Here is a 16,395-nt window from a genome sequence, read left to right on the forward strand (position 1 = left end):
TTGAATTTTCATTCATATCAATGTTCTTGTCTCCTGAAAAATATGAGGGAACCTAACTCACGCGGCTTTCAAAGAAGAGCTTAGATTTTTTAGTCGTTTGATCATGTTAATATGCTGATTGCTAAATAAACAATTTTATTTTGCATTAAAGACTTGAGAAGAAAAGTGCTGTAAAAGTTGTCAACATTGTTTAATTAATTGAATATGTGTCTGTAGATTAATATTAATGTTCATAAAATCACTCATCAATAACGATATGCGTAGTTAAAAGTAGACTAAAATAGAGCATCACGTCGATACGTTGATTTCAGTTTTTTTGCAGGTATCACAGCGCTAATATTGAACGATACTAACTGAAGTTGTTTTGGTGCGAAATACAAGCATAATTTAATTAATAAGCTCTTAACCCAAAAACCCAACGGCGTCACACATGATATGTATATACTCTATATATGAGTCGCGCTCTGAGAAAGGGGTGTTTACTTCATGTGCGCAAAGTGTCGCTCCAGATTAGCCTGTGTAGTCTATACAGGCTAATCAGGGACGACACTTTCCGCTTTTATGATATTTTATGTTTAAGAAAGTCTCTTCTTAGCAAAAATACTGTTTAGGCGGAAAGTGTTGTCACCGAATAGTCTGTGCATACTGCACAGACTAGTCTGGGACGACACTTTACGCACATGTATTAAGCCTCTTTTCAAAGAGCGCGGTTCATATACTTTCAATTTAATCTACTTTATTTATGCACACATATACGTGCGTAGCCGGTTTGTACTTTATCATGTATGTTACTCGAGGCAAGTTCAATTCTTAAACATTTGAATGAACGTGTCCGTGTTGAAGAAATTAACAAACACCATGATAGGATGCTTTCTCTTCATTTCAATAGTTTATCAAACTAATAACAAGACGGTCGTGTCAGGATATGTCTTGAAAGAGTCTGAAATAGAATATAATGACTTAAGTACATTCATACTGTGTAAAAATATTTATTTTATTAGCTCTCTTGGACACGAAGGGCTCAATGTGACCTATTGTAATCAACTTATGTTCTGTCTTACAGTAAAATGACAAACAATTGTATTCAAATGAACTGCGTATTTGTGGTATTCCAAAACAAAATGACAAAAAAACTAGAATTATGATACTCTGAATGCATCGTTAGAGCGATGATTATGTTATAGTTTTATAGCATAGTTAAGAGCAATAAGCGACTCTAAAATCTGAGATCAGTGTGAGCAGTGAAGATATTAACGTGTCAAACGAATCGATATCTCTGCATGGAAGCTATATGTTTAACCCATTTATGCATAGCGTCTAGAAAAAAAGCCTTGGCAAACAGCGTAGACCCAGATGAGACGCCACATGATGCGGCGTCTCATCAGGGTCTGCGCTGTTTGCTTAAAGGAATTTCTATAAGAAATATTCTAAATATATACATAAATATACTAGACATCCATAATTTTGTAAATAAATTGATCCAATTTAGAAGGATAGGAGAGTCCACTAGTCATAAATGGGTTTATTTGAGCGATAACTAACGTCGTTCCTGGTGAAGGAACAAGACGATTCCTTACGGACGCTGTACCATATAATTTGCGTTATGAAAAACATCGTATACCGTTAAAGGAGTAGTAATACTATGTGGAAATAAAGGTATGATGAATACTTGCAATTATGAAGGAAAAAACATATTGCAGCAATATATCCCTGGCTGATTATTTCGGCAGCTGCCAGAGTAAGCCTCATACCCCTCACAGACATGTCGGCAAGTACAAGCCAATTCCTCCCATGCTGAAACAGGATATAGAAAGCAAAAGTTTCGCAAGTCATGGAGGCATATCGACGTAAACTAAAGAAATTTTTTTTATCAGATTTTTCTCTGTCGAAACACCCATGTGCAGCAGTAGGGTTGCTTAGATAATAAATAACAAGTGCGAAGTGTCTATACTGGTACGAAAGTATTTTTTGGACGAAATATATGGGTTTTTTCTTTTATTTATTCGTAAATAATAACAGACATGTCATGAAAATTTATTGATATATCCTGGGTTAGTTTTCTACAATCAAACGTAAACAAAACAGTTGTTTCATGTGCGCATGCGTTTGTACGAGGTCCGTATTTGGAGTCGGTAAAGGGAAGTGATTTCATACTGCACAGACTTATTTTCAGGACATTTATATAACAGGAGTTAATGGATACAATTTTTGGCTAAAATGATACTTTTTTATCTGAATCGTTATAATGGTTCGAATATTGTTATTGTAGGGTTCAACATGTCATAAAACTCAAAGATCCAATATGAAGTCATATTAATTTATCGATACTATTTAAGAAATAGAAAACCTCACTAAGGGCCCTATGGCAAAATAGTGACCAGCCAGGCAGCCCCAAATAGTATATATTCGTCTGAGGTCCATATACTATTTGGGGCTGCCTGGCTGGTCACTATTCTTCAATTGGGCCCGAATTGAGGTTTTCTATTTCTTATATTATACCGAACATTTTTGTGCAGATAGATGTCAATATAAATAAAAATAAATAACACAACATAAATTCAATTACTATTCATCAGTTACTATTAATAAAATATACCGGTGTAAAACACAGATTAACATTGCTGTTTATCATACCACCGCATTGATATCTGCCTGATATAACTTTGCCTGATATATTTTTTTATATCATGGTCAACAGGAAGTTCTTGTATCAGTCAATGTTTGGAGTTACGTGGGATTTTCAATAAAGTCAACAATTTCTGTCAACATGAATCAGGTTAAACAAAACAAACAATTTGATACCAAGAACGTACATATTTTATTCCAGTTTAAAGTCATAAATCAGAAAACGTTTATTTAAAAAAAAATCACAACAGCCCGCACTGCATAAGTTAAATGACGTCATCAATGGGGCAATAAATCTTAAATATCGATATAGTCTTTGCACTCGCAAATTTTGCACAGAAAGTCAAGACAAATGATAACTGTATGCTTATCCTCAACTATTTAAACAAACGATTTAACACGCTTATGTCATTATCGACACCATCATCAAAATGTCAATTTCAATACACATCTCCAAAATGGCGTCTCCAAACTATTCGGTGTAGTGTCTTCTTAGATTAAATTTGTCGCTGCAGTCCATTCCTGATCTCCAATTCAAGACGTTTATAATTAAAGCGGTTGTACTCTTCCCATTCGTAGTGCAAACAACTTTTTTTCTCTATACGATGTTTAAAATAAGCGATTATTCGTGTTGTCTTTTCGAACGCCGTTTCTACATGTATGTCAACGTGTAAAAGCCGGATCAGCAAAACAAGCGGGGTTTCAAAAAATGATGAGAAATTGGGTGAAATATTTGGGTTTTCTTTATGTACAAAATATTGACAAGTATATCAGTGGCGAGTGCGTATGACGGTCAAAAGATTAAATATTTGGACCTGGTGTATGTTTAACAACATAGGGGGAACGATGCTGTTGACACAAGCCTTAGGCTGTATTTGCATTATTTATTATTTGTATCACAACGCTGATTAGCGTGTACATACTTGAATAGTTACTTCATCAGTCCTAGGTTGTAATTCAGCCAATCAGAAATAAACACGCATAGAACACTGACCAATGGGATTCATAACTGAGTTTCACGGGGCAGATGTGAGAGGGAAACAAGGCAGTTTGCGTTTAGACCTGGAGGTGATCAGTTGGAAAAAGACACAATCATGTAGCAATCACAACGTATTTGTATAACTGAAATATTAGTTAAGTCAGACATTAAATTGGACTAGAAACTGATATATGGTGTTGTTGAATATTTTATCCTACATTATGCAGAGAAATTAACATAATAGGAAGGGGCGAACTTGTCCCATGTGCGGCACGAGAAAATGGTAGTTAATGCAAAACTCGTCATCTTGGCAATTCGCGCATGACGAGATATCGAATGATAGGCTACACACCGGTAATTTAAGAGTAATGAACATTGTTAGTAACTATGTGTCGTCCATGAACTATGAACGATTACGTGACATGTGTGACATAACGGTCTATGCTTATTGTTTATTCGTATGATAGAAATTTAAGTACAGATAAATTTAATAATAGAGAAATATTTTAATAATATGTTTGAGTATGTAACGTTGCTGTATGTTGCGGGTATTTAGGAATTAACATAACAGATGTCATTTCGGATAGGATGTAATGAAGTTTGAAAAATTGATTATGGAAGTATGGTTTCATTTCTCCAATGTAGTTCAATTATCGGGAACATATGTTGATTTGTCTCAGTCCTTGATTAACAATTCGGCTCGTACATACAAGTCCCAATTCAGATATGGTATATAATGAAATCTAAATAATTGAAATATCCAATTTCCCAATGTACATAACAAATACAAGTTCGGACTGAATGTGTATCTTATGGGTATCGGGGTTTACGCAATTGATTATAGAAGTGTTAGGTTTTATATTAACAATGTGGTTTGTCCATAGAGAGCATCTGTTTGTATGATCAAGTATGCAAATGAAATGAGGTCTCCTGTTCCCAAAGTGATAATTGTATATTGCACTCTTCTGCTGTGACATGTGGTAGGTGTATAAGCGATCCGTCCAATCAACAAGGGTTATTCGAAGGGATAGGTTTAGAAAATCGGGGTAAGAGAACAGTTAACCAGCCAAGAATGAGATAGGAAATATCTAAATTTTATGTTCATGTACCTTGGAATAAAATGCTGTGCTTTGTTGTAAGAAGGAATTCTAGAGTCCTAGTTTGACAATCGAGTAGAGCAGTCACGCTTTCTTGACGTGGCGGCCAATTGGCCGCCGCGCTGTAAAATTGTACTTCATGAACATTAGAAGCGTTGTGTTAGACATTATTTAACAGAAATAAATCTCGATGAAAACAGAAATGAACTTTGTTTGTTACTGTGTGTTATCCACGAACGATACATAATTACGTGACACAGGATCGGTACACATTAAATATAAAGAAATGGATTGTTTTGCAGATTTTTAGGAATAAACAGAAAAACAGGTTACTGTCCTATCGTTGTGTAATATATCAGGCTCGGCGCGAATAAAATAACGGCTCGGCAAGCCTCGCCGTTATATTATTCTAAGCCTCGCCTGATATATTACAAAACGATGGGACAGTAACCTGTTATTCTCTATATAGCGCCAGCTGACTAGATGCGCGCGCGTCTTTACCGGGCACTATTCAAAATAACCGACCTGTGTAGTTTATATACGCAAATTAGAAAACAAATTTATGTGAGGTATAATATACTGAATATAACATGCTTACAGACACAGATTAAATAAAAATGTAATGCTTTCGTTTTATAATATTATAAACGATTTTATAGCAATATATATAGTTTTGTGTTACATGTCGTTAAATAGAACGTTTAGTTTCTAACGATGTGATCGGTTGCGGTTTAGCAAGTGCAGTACTCGGTGAATTTTCCCGGAATTCTTAAGAACTATTGTCAAACCATAAGGCTTCTCCATACTCGTAGCATCAAAATCCAAGCTTGATTTCCTTCCTTGTCTTAAAGGGGCCTTTTTACAGATTTTGGCATGTTTTGAAGTTTGTCATTAAATGCTTTATATTGATACATGTAAACATTGGATTTTAAAAGCTGCAGTAAAAAATCAAAAATAAAATTTAAAAAAGGCAAAAAAAAGTAGCCTGCGTCAAGACTCGAGCCAGTGACCCCGGAATCCTGGAGTAAAAACGCATTAGCCTACTAAGCTATCCTGCCAAGCATACAGAATTGCGTATTTTATACGTTATATAAGCAATCTTCGTAGTTTCACAAATTTAAACGACAACAACATAACTATCCAAATTATTCAATTGTTTCGCGTTGCAACGCTTTATAAATTTTAGGTTTTTTTAATCGTCAAAAGATGCATATAATGGCTATATTAGACCATGGTGTATGTTTAATTTTACTGTTTCCTCACAAATATCATAACTAAAACGAAGATTTGCGAACCTGAAACAACTTTTTTCAATTTTGTCAATTTACCAAACCGTGAAAAGATCCCTTAAAAAACTAGTAAGTTAACGTGTAAGACTTCAGAAAACAACGTTCTTTCATCATTTTATAACACGCATCTGTAACTTTGACCGCAAGTTATTCGACAACAAATTTTGACATTTAATATGTGATATTGATTCAATCAGCGTTTTTTACTTGATATGAAATTATTTTGTGCGTAACATAACAATATTGCGTCTATTTAATTCGTAGAAAATAAACAAATGACGTCCGATTCATTGATAAAAATCCCATAATCAATATGACGTCAGAGTAATATACACTTAAGTGAACGTCATGTGTTAAATATTAATACCGTTTACGTACGTGTAAATATGATTATCGATATAATCTTATTTTTTTTATCAATATATATTTTTTGATATTCCGTTGAACAGGAAGGGCAAAATTATTACGGTATGATATAGGCATTTTAGAATTTGTACTTCCTGTTCAATTTCCCAGAATTCTTCAGAACGAATATCAAAACATAAGGCTAAACTCATGTAAAAAAGATACCGGAGCCAACGTTTTTCATGGTATTACATTGAATAAATAAGTACATTAATTATTTTACTACCGATGATACTATGAGCCTTATAAGCAAAAAAACTGCCACAAGCAGCTTCGAAAGAATGTTGTGCGTAGTTTGAAATGTCGCACGTCATTTTGAATTCGTTTGTCTTGTACCATGGGCTTAAGTCGACAATATTTGCGATATAATAACGCTCGCCATTTAAAATGTCGTATTGTGCGCTGATTTGAATGGTGCCTGTTGCCTAGCGAGGCCGACACATGACAATCAAAGCTACGACATGACTTAACTCTTTCAGTGCTGGAACCGAATGTTGAAGACCTTTGCAAACAGTTTGGATCCGGATGAGACGCCAAAACACGTGGCGTCTCACCTTGATCCAAACTATTTGCTTTTCTGATAGTATTCTTTGAAAATAAATGGAAGAAAATAATAATTTTAGAAATTCAGCAGACGACATTTTAGCTGACGACAACTTTCCCAGCATGCAAAGGATTAAGACATTTTACAACGATAACCGACTCTTCAAGACGACACTCAATTGTTGATGCTGCTCTTCATGGCAAATATAATCACGATAGTTCGACAATAAAATACTCAGATGTCAGGCGTCGCCTTTTATTACCGCTTGCCGTTGGAAATTTTCGAGTATTGTTTCGCAAGAAACATTTCATCAACATAGTATTGCTGTTCAAAGAGCACTCTTGATTCACGGCGTCGCGATGATATTAAACAAAGCTTTGCCTCATTGCAATTAACAGGAATCCGGATGGTAATACATGGTAATTTGATTTGTCAACTAAAACAAAGACATTACAATATATTGCGTTTGACTAAATTGATTTCTTTCCCGATTCCTTTTTACTGTATGCGGTTAACAAATTACTTGTAAATAAGCATGCACTTTACCAGGCTTTTGAAACTTTCATCCATGACTGTTGTAAAAGCCAACACTGAAGTATCCATGCAATTTACCGAGCTAAAAAAATATTTTAAAAAAACGTCAACTTACCTCCAGTAGCCTGTATAACGTAAACTCACCTTCAGTTACCTGTGGCAGAGTCAGCAGAGCGACGTCAACTCACCATCAGTAACCTGTGGCAGAGTCAGCAGAGCGACGTCAACTCACCTTCAGTAACCTATGACAGAGTCAGCAGAGCGACGTCAACTCACCTTCAGTAACCTGTGGCAAAACCAGCAGAGCGATGTCAACTTACCTTTAGTAACCTGTTGCAGAGTCAGCAGAGCGACGTCAGCTCACCTACAGTAACCTGTGGCAGAGTCAGCAGAGCGACGTCAACTCACCTACAGTAACCTGTAGCAAAGCCAGCAAAGCGATGTCAACCTACCTTTAGTGACCTGTTGCAGAGTCAGCAGAGCGACGTCAGCTCACCTACAGTAACATGTGGCAGAGTCAGCAGAGCGACGTCAAATCACCTACAGTAACCTGTAGCAAAGCCAGCAAAGCGATGTCAACTTACCTTTAGTAACCTGTTGCAGAGTCAGCAGAGCGGCGTCAGCTCACCTACAGTAACCTGTGGCAGAGTCAGCAGAGCGACGTCAACTCACCTACAGTAACCTGTGGCAAAGCAAGCAGAGCGAAGTCAACTTACCTTTAGTAACCTGTTGCAGAGTCAGCAGAGCGAAGTCAACTCACCTACAGTAACCTGTGGCGGAGTCAGCAGAGCGACGTCAATTCACCATCAGTAACCTGTGGCAGAGTCAGCATAGCGACGTCAACTCACCGTCAGTAACCTGTGGCAGAGTCAGCAGAGCGAAGTCAACTCATCGTCAGTAACTTGTGGCAGAGTCAGCAGAGCGAAGTCAACTCACCGTCAGTAACCTGTGGCGGAGTCAGCAGAGCGACGTCAATTCACCATCAGTAACCTGTGGCGGAGACAGCAGAGCGAAGACAACTCACCTTTAATAACCTGTTGCAGAGTCAGCAGAGCGACGTCAACTCACTGTCAATAACCTGTGGCAGAGTCAGCAGAGCGACGTCAACTCACCTTCAGTAACCTATGGCAGAGTCAGCAGAGCGACGTCAACTTACCTTTAGTAACCTGTTGCAGAGTCAGCAGAGCGACGTCAACTCACCTTCAGTAACCTATGGCAGAGTCAGCAGAGCGACGACAACTCATCGTCAGTAACCTGTGGCGGAGTCAGCAGAGCGACGACAACTCACCTTCAACTTGTGGCAGCAGAGTCAGCAGAGCGACGACAACTCACCTTCAACTTGTGGCGGCAGAGTCAGCAGAGCGACGCAGCCTACAAGCAGGAGCACCAGGACGAGTTTGTTCATGGTTGAGCTGTAATAGTACACAAAAAAGAATGACGGCGCCATTTCCCACGAAACGTCTCATTTTCGGAGCGACACGCGTAACAAAAAAGTATATTCACAGTCAACAGACAGACAGACACACAGACAGACAGACAGACACGTGTAGTTGTTTTACATAAATTCTGAATCTAAAAATAAATAAGACAAGCAGACAGACAGACAGACAGACAGACAGACAGACAGACAGACAGACAGACAGACAGACAGACAGACAGACAGACAGACAGACAGACAGACAGACAGACAGACAGACAGACAGACAGACAGACAGACAGACAGACAGACAGACAGACAGACAGACAGACAGACAGACAGACAGACAGACAGACAGACAGATGTAGATATTCTTCATGCTAAAATACACACATTATTTTCCGTCACGTAACTAGGCATAACAACATAAAAGTAAATAACAAAAACAAGTCATTAGAAAACACAAATACAGATGAATGAATTCGAAGTTGAGAGCACGGAGGTTCTATCAAGGCGGTACTGAAGTTTATTTAATAGTATAATTGAGAATTGTATTTCTTTCAACTAAAGCGTATTTAATCAATATACACACATTATAAATTATTGATTTATCACATGCAACTACTTACTTGTGGAATTTATATACAGATGGATTGGTTTATGAAATCTACGGCTTATATATATATGATTTCATTTTTATTTTATATAAAGTTAAAACGTAGCGACGTCAATTCAACTATTCGACGTCATCATCTCCAATCACGCCAAAGTAATATTGATGATATTATTGTTTATATGCAAATAGTTTCACGTGTAGTTGTTTTACATAAATTCTGAATCTAAAAATAAATAAGCCATACATTGGAAAGACCTGGGTAATAACGACCGTACTTAGGTGAGTTTTTTTTCTCAACCTTAAGTTTCTCTCAATTTTTCAGATCAGGTTGATCATCATGCGAAAATTGATGGTCAAAGATGATTAGGTTAGTATTGAGTCCGACTTAAACCTGAATATGAGTCGTGTTCTGTGAAAACTGGGCATAATGCATGTGCGTAACGCACAGGCTAATCATGGACGACACTTTTCGCTTTTATGACATTTTTCGTTTAAACAAAGTCTCTTCATAGCAAAAATCCAATTTAGGAGGAATGTGTCGTCCCTAATAAGCCTTTGTGGACTGCACAAGCTAATCTGGGACGACACGTTACGCACATGCATTATGCCCAGTTTTCTCAGTGCACGACTCATTTGTGCACGACGCGGTATCTTGAGTTTTCTCTCAGCGAAGTATTGGAAATGTCGGTAAGCTCTCAAACAATCTTGACCCATTACTGCCTAGTGGACTCTCCCATCCTTCTTAATTGGATCAATTTATTTCTAAAATTAGGGATGTCTAGTATATTAATTTCTATATTTAGAATATTTATTACAGAAATTCCTTTAAGAAAACAGCGTAGACGCAGATGAGACGCCGCATGATGCGGCGTCTCATCTGGGTCTACTCTGTTTGCAATGTCCTTTTTTCGGGACGCTAGGCATAAATGGGTTAAATCTAAACTACAAAGTCAATTTGGCTTTCGAATGCTTTAAAAATGACTTCTGCTAACCTCGTGGTATCTTATTAAAATGTACAGGACGTAATTAATGTCTTTGCGCTTTAGGCTATTTCCCCATTTGTTGTGAATACTTTGCTGCAATTTCACTCATACTCTCATATATTGGTAATATATTAAAATAGTTGATGAATACATATTTTAGTTCTCTATTTTTTCGTAGTGAATCGCCTTAACTATGATTTTAAAGATTTATCTCAAGTAATAAACTTAATTAAATGATCGGTGCCTTTTTGATGTGCTATATGGCGAGTCTGATATTGCTTTGGAAAAGGTTTGATTTGATATCAATAGTCATCAACCTATATTATAATATATATGGACCGTGCCCTGTGAAATGGGTTTAAATCCATGTTCGTAAAGTATCGTTCCAGATTAGCCTGCGTAGTCCGCAAAGGCTAATCAGGGACGACACTTTCCGCTTGTATGGTACTTGTCGTTTACAGAAAGTCCCTTCTTAGCAAAAATCGAGTCAAGGCGGACAATGTCGTCCCTGATAAGCCTGTCCGGTTTGCTCAGGCTAATCTTTGACGACACTTTATGCGCATGCATTAAACCCCATTTTCACAGAGCACTTCCCAATAAATATTATATTTTATAAATAACATTTTAAACAAAAATAAGCAAGCAATTGACATGAACGCATATTTGGTACGCAAATGGGCAAAATCGATGTACCAATCATTGGACCTCCATATGTTACTCATATTAAATATCTCTATTAACTCTCTATAACATTAACACATACAATGTAACCTGCATTTATTCCTTAAACAATAAAAAAGCTTTTAAGCTGAAAAGTGTAAGAAGTGTCGGGAGAATGGATTTGCTAAAATACAAAACACATACTGGTATTTATTTATAGAGATAACTAATTAGGATAATTTAAAGGACGGTTGATGGACTTGTGCAAAAACTAAATGATATTGACTTTCTGGAAGATATTAATCAACACGTCCTTAAGGTATTAAGTGAAACATGGACCAACAAAAAAGAGTGCACAAAATAACCATCCCAAACTGTGAAAGCACGCATGCTTATGGATATATCTAATGGAGTTAAAAAGGCTGACAAGCCAGAGGTATTTTTGTTGTTTTATAAAACCTCTTTCAAAGATGAAATATCAAGTATAAGAGTGAATGATTCTGGCATTATATGGTTAAAATTAATTAGGGATAAAAATGTAAATTTTTTTATAAAGATGTGAACAAATGTTGCACTTAGATTGCACCAACGAATACAAAAGTCTTGAGAGATGTAGATTTTGATTTTTTTTCGAAGAAATTGAGAATAACATAGAACAATATTGCATCTCATGGTACACTTTTATTGTAGGAGATTTATAATCAAGAACTTGCTTATTATCGTTTATGTTAGAATACAATAAACATTGAGATGATTATAACAACGTTAATACAATTCAAATAAACAAAATTTTGGACACATTTCGAAGCGAATGAATGAAAATCATACAATTGACTGTCAAGGCCGACCAATTTCAGAGTCGGAAATATGTCCATCTGTTTTCAAACAAATAATTGCAAGTCTAGTGGACGCGATAATATTTAAATTTATTAATATTTAATTAAACGAGCACATAAATCTATTAAACCGTACCTCACAACTATATTCAATAACATGTTTGATACTGCGCAATATGCTGAGAGCTGGGGAATGGGTTTCATCTCACCAATATTTAAAGGCGGACACCCGAGCAATGCAAACAATTATCGTGGAATAACTGCTAATAATATTATATCCAAGATTTGTTCTCAGATTCTTTTAAAGAGACTGACCTGAGATGAAAATACAATCTGGCTTTCAACTTGGTAACCAAAATGGAATGAGCGCAGTCGACTGTATCTTTATATGTAACAGTATAAACAACAAGGTATTAAATCTGGTCAAAATTATATAGAGAATAATAGGTTAGTGTTGGTTTTAGATCAGGTTTATCATGCGTGGCTTTGAAAACAAAAAGGAAGAGCCTTGGCGAGTGCTTTTTCGTTTTCGTGCCAAGCATGATACACCTGATCTATAATTAACACTAATCTATTATTCTATTTATCCCACTTTTTATTTTGTAAACCTTTTTATTAAAAAAAAAATTAGTTTGACTGGATAATTTCGCTGGATTTATGACGTCATTTCGTCGAAATATTGACGTCATTTCCTGCCGTTGATTATAGATGATATTTAATCAATGGGGCCTTAATCAACCGAATTCGCTGTATAAGTGGGATAAATTGCATTTTTTATTGATTATGCTTAATGTTATATGATAATAAATCTTTCATTAAAATATTTAAATTTAATAACCTCACAAATAAGATCTAAAATTGCTTCCGCACTCAATGTCATGTATTCATCAGTGAAATCAGCGGTAAGGCTAAACAATCAAATATCCGAAAACATCAATTCATATACTATGGTGTAGAACTAGACGACCCGTGCTAAAGCATACTATGCATGATGTTCGTTAATTACATCATTGAAACTATTGAAGATATTAATTTTAATATTGAAGAAATCATATCGATTAACGATTTAAAATTGTCGTTATTATCTTATGCCGATATTCAAGTCCTGTTTTTAACTTCGCCCACATCAGCCCAACTAATCTCAAATGACGCTGAAAACTATTTAAATAGATAAATACTGGAAATCAATATTAGCAAAATAAAACTTGTTATTTTCGAAAAAAAGTTATCGACAAACAAGTTTTAACTTTACTCTATATGGTGACACGTTAGAAATCGTCACATCATTTAAATACTGTGATGTTACTTTATTTGATAACGGAAACTGTTATATCACAACAAGGTAATAGAGAGCTTCATCGACCTTTATCTGTTGTAAACCAATATTGAGTTTCGAACTAAAGCAAATATAAATCTTTTTGCTCAATCAGTAAACTCGGTTCTTCACTATTCTGCTGAAATCTGGGGACAAGATTCAGAAAAATAATTAGAGATTATTAATACAAATATTTTAAGAAACATTTTATGTGTCAACAAATCAACAAATCTATCAGCACTGTATTGCGAATTAGGCCGATTATGATGTACATGAACCTATTTGTCATATGAAAATGACACATATTTAAATATTGGTGTGAAATGATAGTTTCATGAAAATAACATATACATTACTGTTCAATGACGCAAATCTAAACATAACGTACAACAAAAGAAAACTTGCTAATCAAATCAAATCAGTACTATACAGGCTTGGTTTAACTTATGTTTGGACTTGGCATAAACGGTAATGTGTGAAATGTAAACGCACAATGCAGAAAAAAACTGTTATAAACTATAACTTCAATATTGCATATTGACAATTAAAAAGTGCCTATATACACTTTTAAGTTTATTTGATGATGAAAACTTACACTGTGCTATTAAAAGGCTACAAGTATTATCGTATATAAAAAGTATTTTCTATTGTGCCTCCGTACCTCAGTAGAAAAGGCGCTTTCGTTTAAACCCAGAGGTCTCCGTTTCGATCCCGGGTCGGGGCACATACATGCCAGTAATGTATCAGCGGAATGCTGACTGACAAATAAAGGCTTAGCCAGGCATTGAGACGTAAAAAAATGAGAGAGAGACGTAAATTCAAACTATAAAAATGACATTTATCATAATGAATTGAAATGGAATGTGTATTTTAGGGCAAGATGTTAAATGCATTTTTACAGTCAAGAGAATGATAAGTAACATACATTCTTGATATTTTTGCAATTTAATTTAGGTGTTATTTATATAAGAATATGTGTGCATGTACACAATTATTTTGCTAGTTGTTGCTTTATGCTCGTTTCCCATCATACCTGTTTCGTGTTCAAAACGTCAGATCCAAATTGTATTAACTTAATTTATGGCGACATCTCTTCAAAAATAGTTTCAAGAAGTGGTCTGTACAGAAAACACTCTAAAAATATGCCACAGGAGTACGCTATGTTTGATGCGTAACTAGCAATTTCGTGATAATATATAAGTTTTCTCTGGTGATTGCTTAATCAATAGAGGAATAACAGCGCTTTAAACTTATAATTCACAATTTCAAATGTATGAGTAATGACAAGAAGCATACAATACAACCACAAAAAATGAAAATGTAAGCACTAACCACAACAACTGTACACTTGTTTAACGAATGCCTCTAATACAACACAAACATCACATGCAAATTTGCACCAAATTTACACGTACATTAATAAAAAACTTTTGTAAAATTATTATTATTATTATTATTATTATTATTTTTTTATTATTATTATTATTATTATTATTATTATTATTATTATTATTATTATTATTATTATCATCAATATCAATATCATTATCATTATTATTGTTGTTATTATTATTATTATTATTATTATTTTTATTATTTTTATAATTTTTATTTTAATAATATAAATAATAATAATAATTATTATTATTATTATTATTATTATTAGTAGTAGTAGTAGTAGTATTGCTTAATTATTTAATTAGAATGCACCCCATGTCTTATTATTATATGCATCACAAGCCAGAAACTTATTGAGCATCCACATCATGCTTAGTTTGAGCGCCTCGCTGTTAACATACAAAACGACCAATAATATTATGACACAAAGATATCCAAATGTTCAACACTTACATGTAGAATTTCTATTGCTTCACAAGCACTTATTCGAGTGTCGGAACCAAAGTGTTTGTTACCAACAAAACTCTCACTATTTTATAGTCGCATGACATAACCAGTTACGCCCATAGCTGTTCAGCTAATCCAACTCATCGGTCATGTTACTGTAAACGAATAATGGCCCATTAGGAACCGCCTTCTCAAGTAGAACGATATCGGAGCTACTGATCATTTTCTAACAGCTGCAGAGATTATTAATCATATATTTTATTTAAATATGGATGTAACTATCTCATTAAAACACCACATATGGTGCGAACACATTCAGAGTCCTTTCCAATTATTATAATTGGAAAACACGAATCAAGCTGTATTGACCCTTTTAATGGAAGCAATGAATGAAAGATAATATAGAGTTTTGTCTCTCTGATAGTTATAAAACCGTTGAATGGATTTTAGTATAGTTCTGTGTTCAGTTAACGTATTTCATTTGACTTATGCGTTTGAACAGAACAACACGAACAGCAAAAAAACGCTCCTTACACGCATGAACGATGTCATTTACATTTGCATGTTCATACAATATCATAAATGTGATCAGATTTCAAATCCACATTTAAAATATATAATTAAGCACAAGCTGTTTTAAATAGATGCAAGCTTCAATCTACTGCTCTCTCAAATTTATATCCAGCAACAATAATTTTGAAGACATGTTTACCATACCCTCGATTGTCTTTAAACTGGATAAACTGAATATATTCCTTTGAAGACGTCATTAAATTAGTCCACTTTAATGGTTGTGCTAGTAAGTCAGCTCGAAAAAAAGAGAAAGGCTTTCGAAATTTTTTAATATCGTTTTGTATTTAGTTGATGCGTGCATTGTACCTGTAAACAGGTACATAATACACTTTATATAGGTCCATATTTACTTGGGAAACGCGTTAATTATTGCTACAGAAGGTTGTTTAATCGAACTTTGTTTTGAGTAAGTAGCCTCCAAATTATAAGCTGTTACTAATATAGGTCGAAGACGAAACAGCGTCCAGACTCAATATATCAATGTATATTCATCAGTTTTCCTAAATTTTGGATCAATAACGATGTAGTTTTGATTCACAAAATAAATATAAAGGGCATTTCCTCCGTAAATATAAATGAAATAGCTAATTAGCTCTTTGTATTGATAATTCCATCATATTTGAATCTGTGTGTTATATAGTAATATTAATTGTATATATTTTGAAACAAGGGTATAT

General features: G+C 34.9%; 1 long non-coding RNA gene across 1 annotated transcript; it reads right to left on the reverse strand.

The window, feature by feature from the left end:
- Positions 1-1,682: 1,682 nt before the first annotated feature.
- Positions 1,683-15,194, reverse strand: LOC127832128 (uncharacterized). The gene is made up of 3 exons (XR_008026705.1): positions 15,152-15,194; positions 8,806-8,885; positions 1,683-1,794 (listed from the first exon to the last, which is right to left on the reverse strand). It is a non-coding gene; the product is annotated as an uncharacterized LOC127832128 (long non-coding RNA).
- Positions 15,195-16,395: the final 1,201 nt, after the last annotated feature.

Source organism: Dreissena polymorpha, chromosome 5 (assembly GCF_020536995.1).
Source record: "Dreissena polymorpha isolate Duluth1 chromosome 5, UMN_Dpol_1.0, whole genome shotgun sequence".
NCBI lineage: Eukaryota > Metazoa > Mollusca > Bivalvia > Myida > Dreissenidae > Dreissena > Dreissena polymorpha.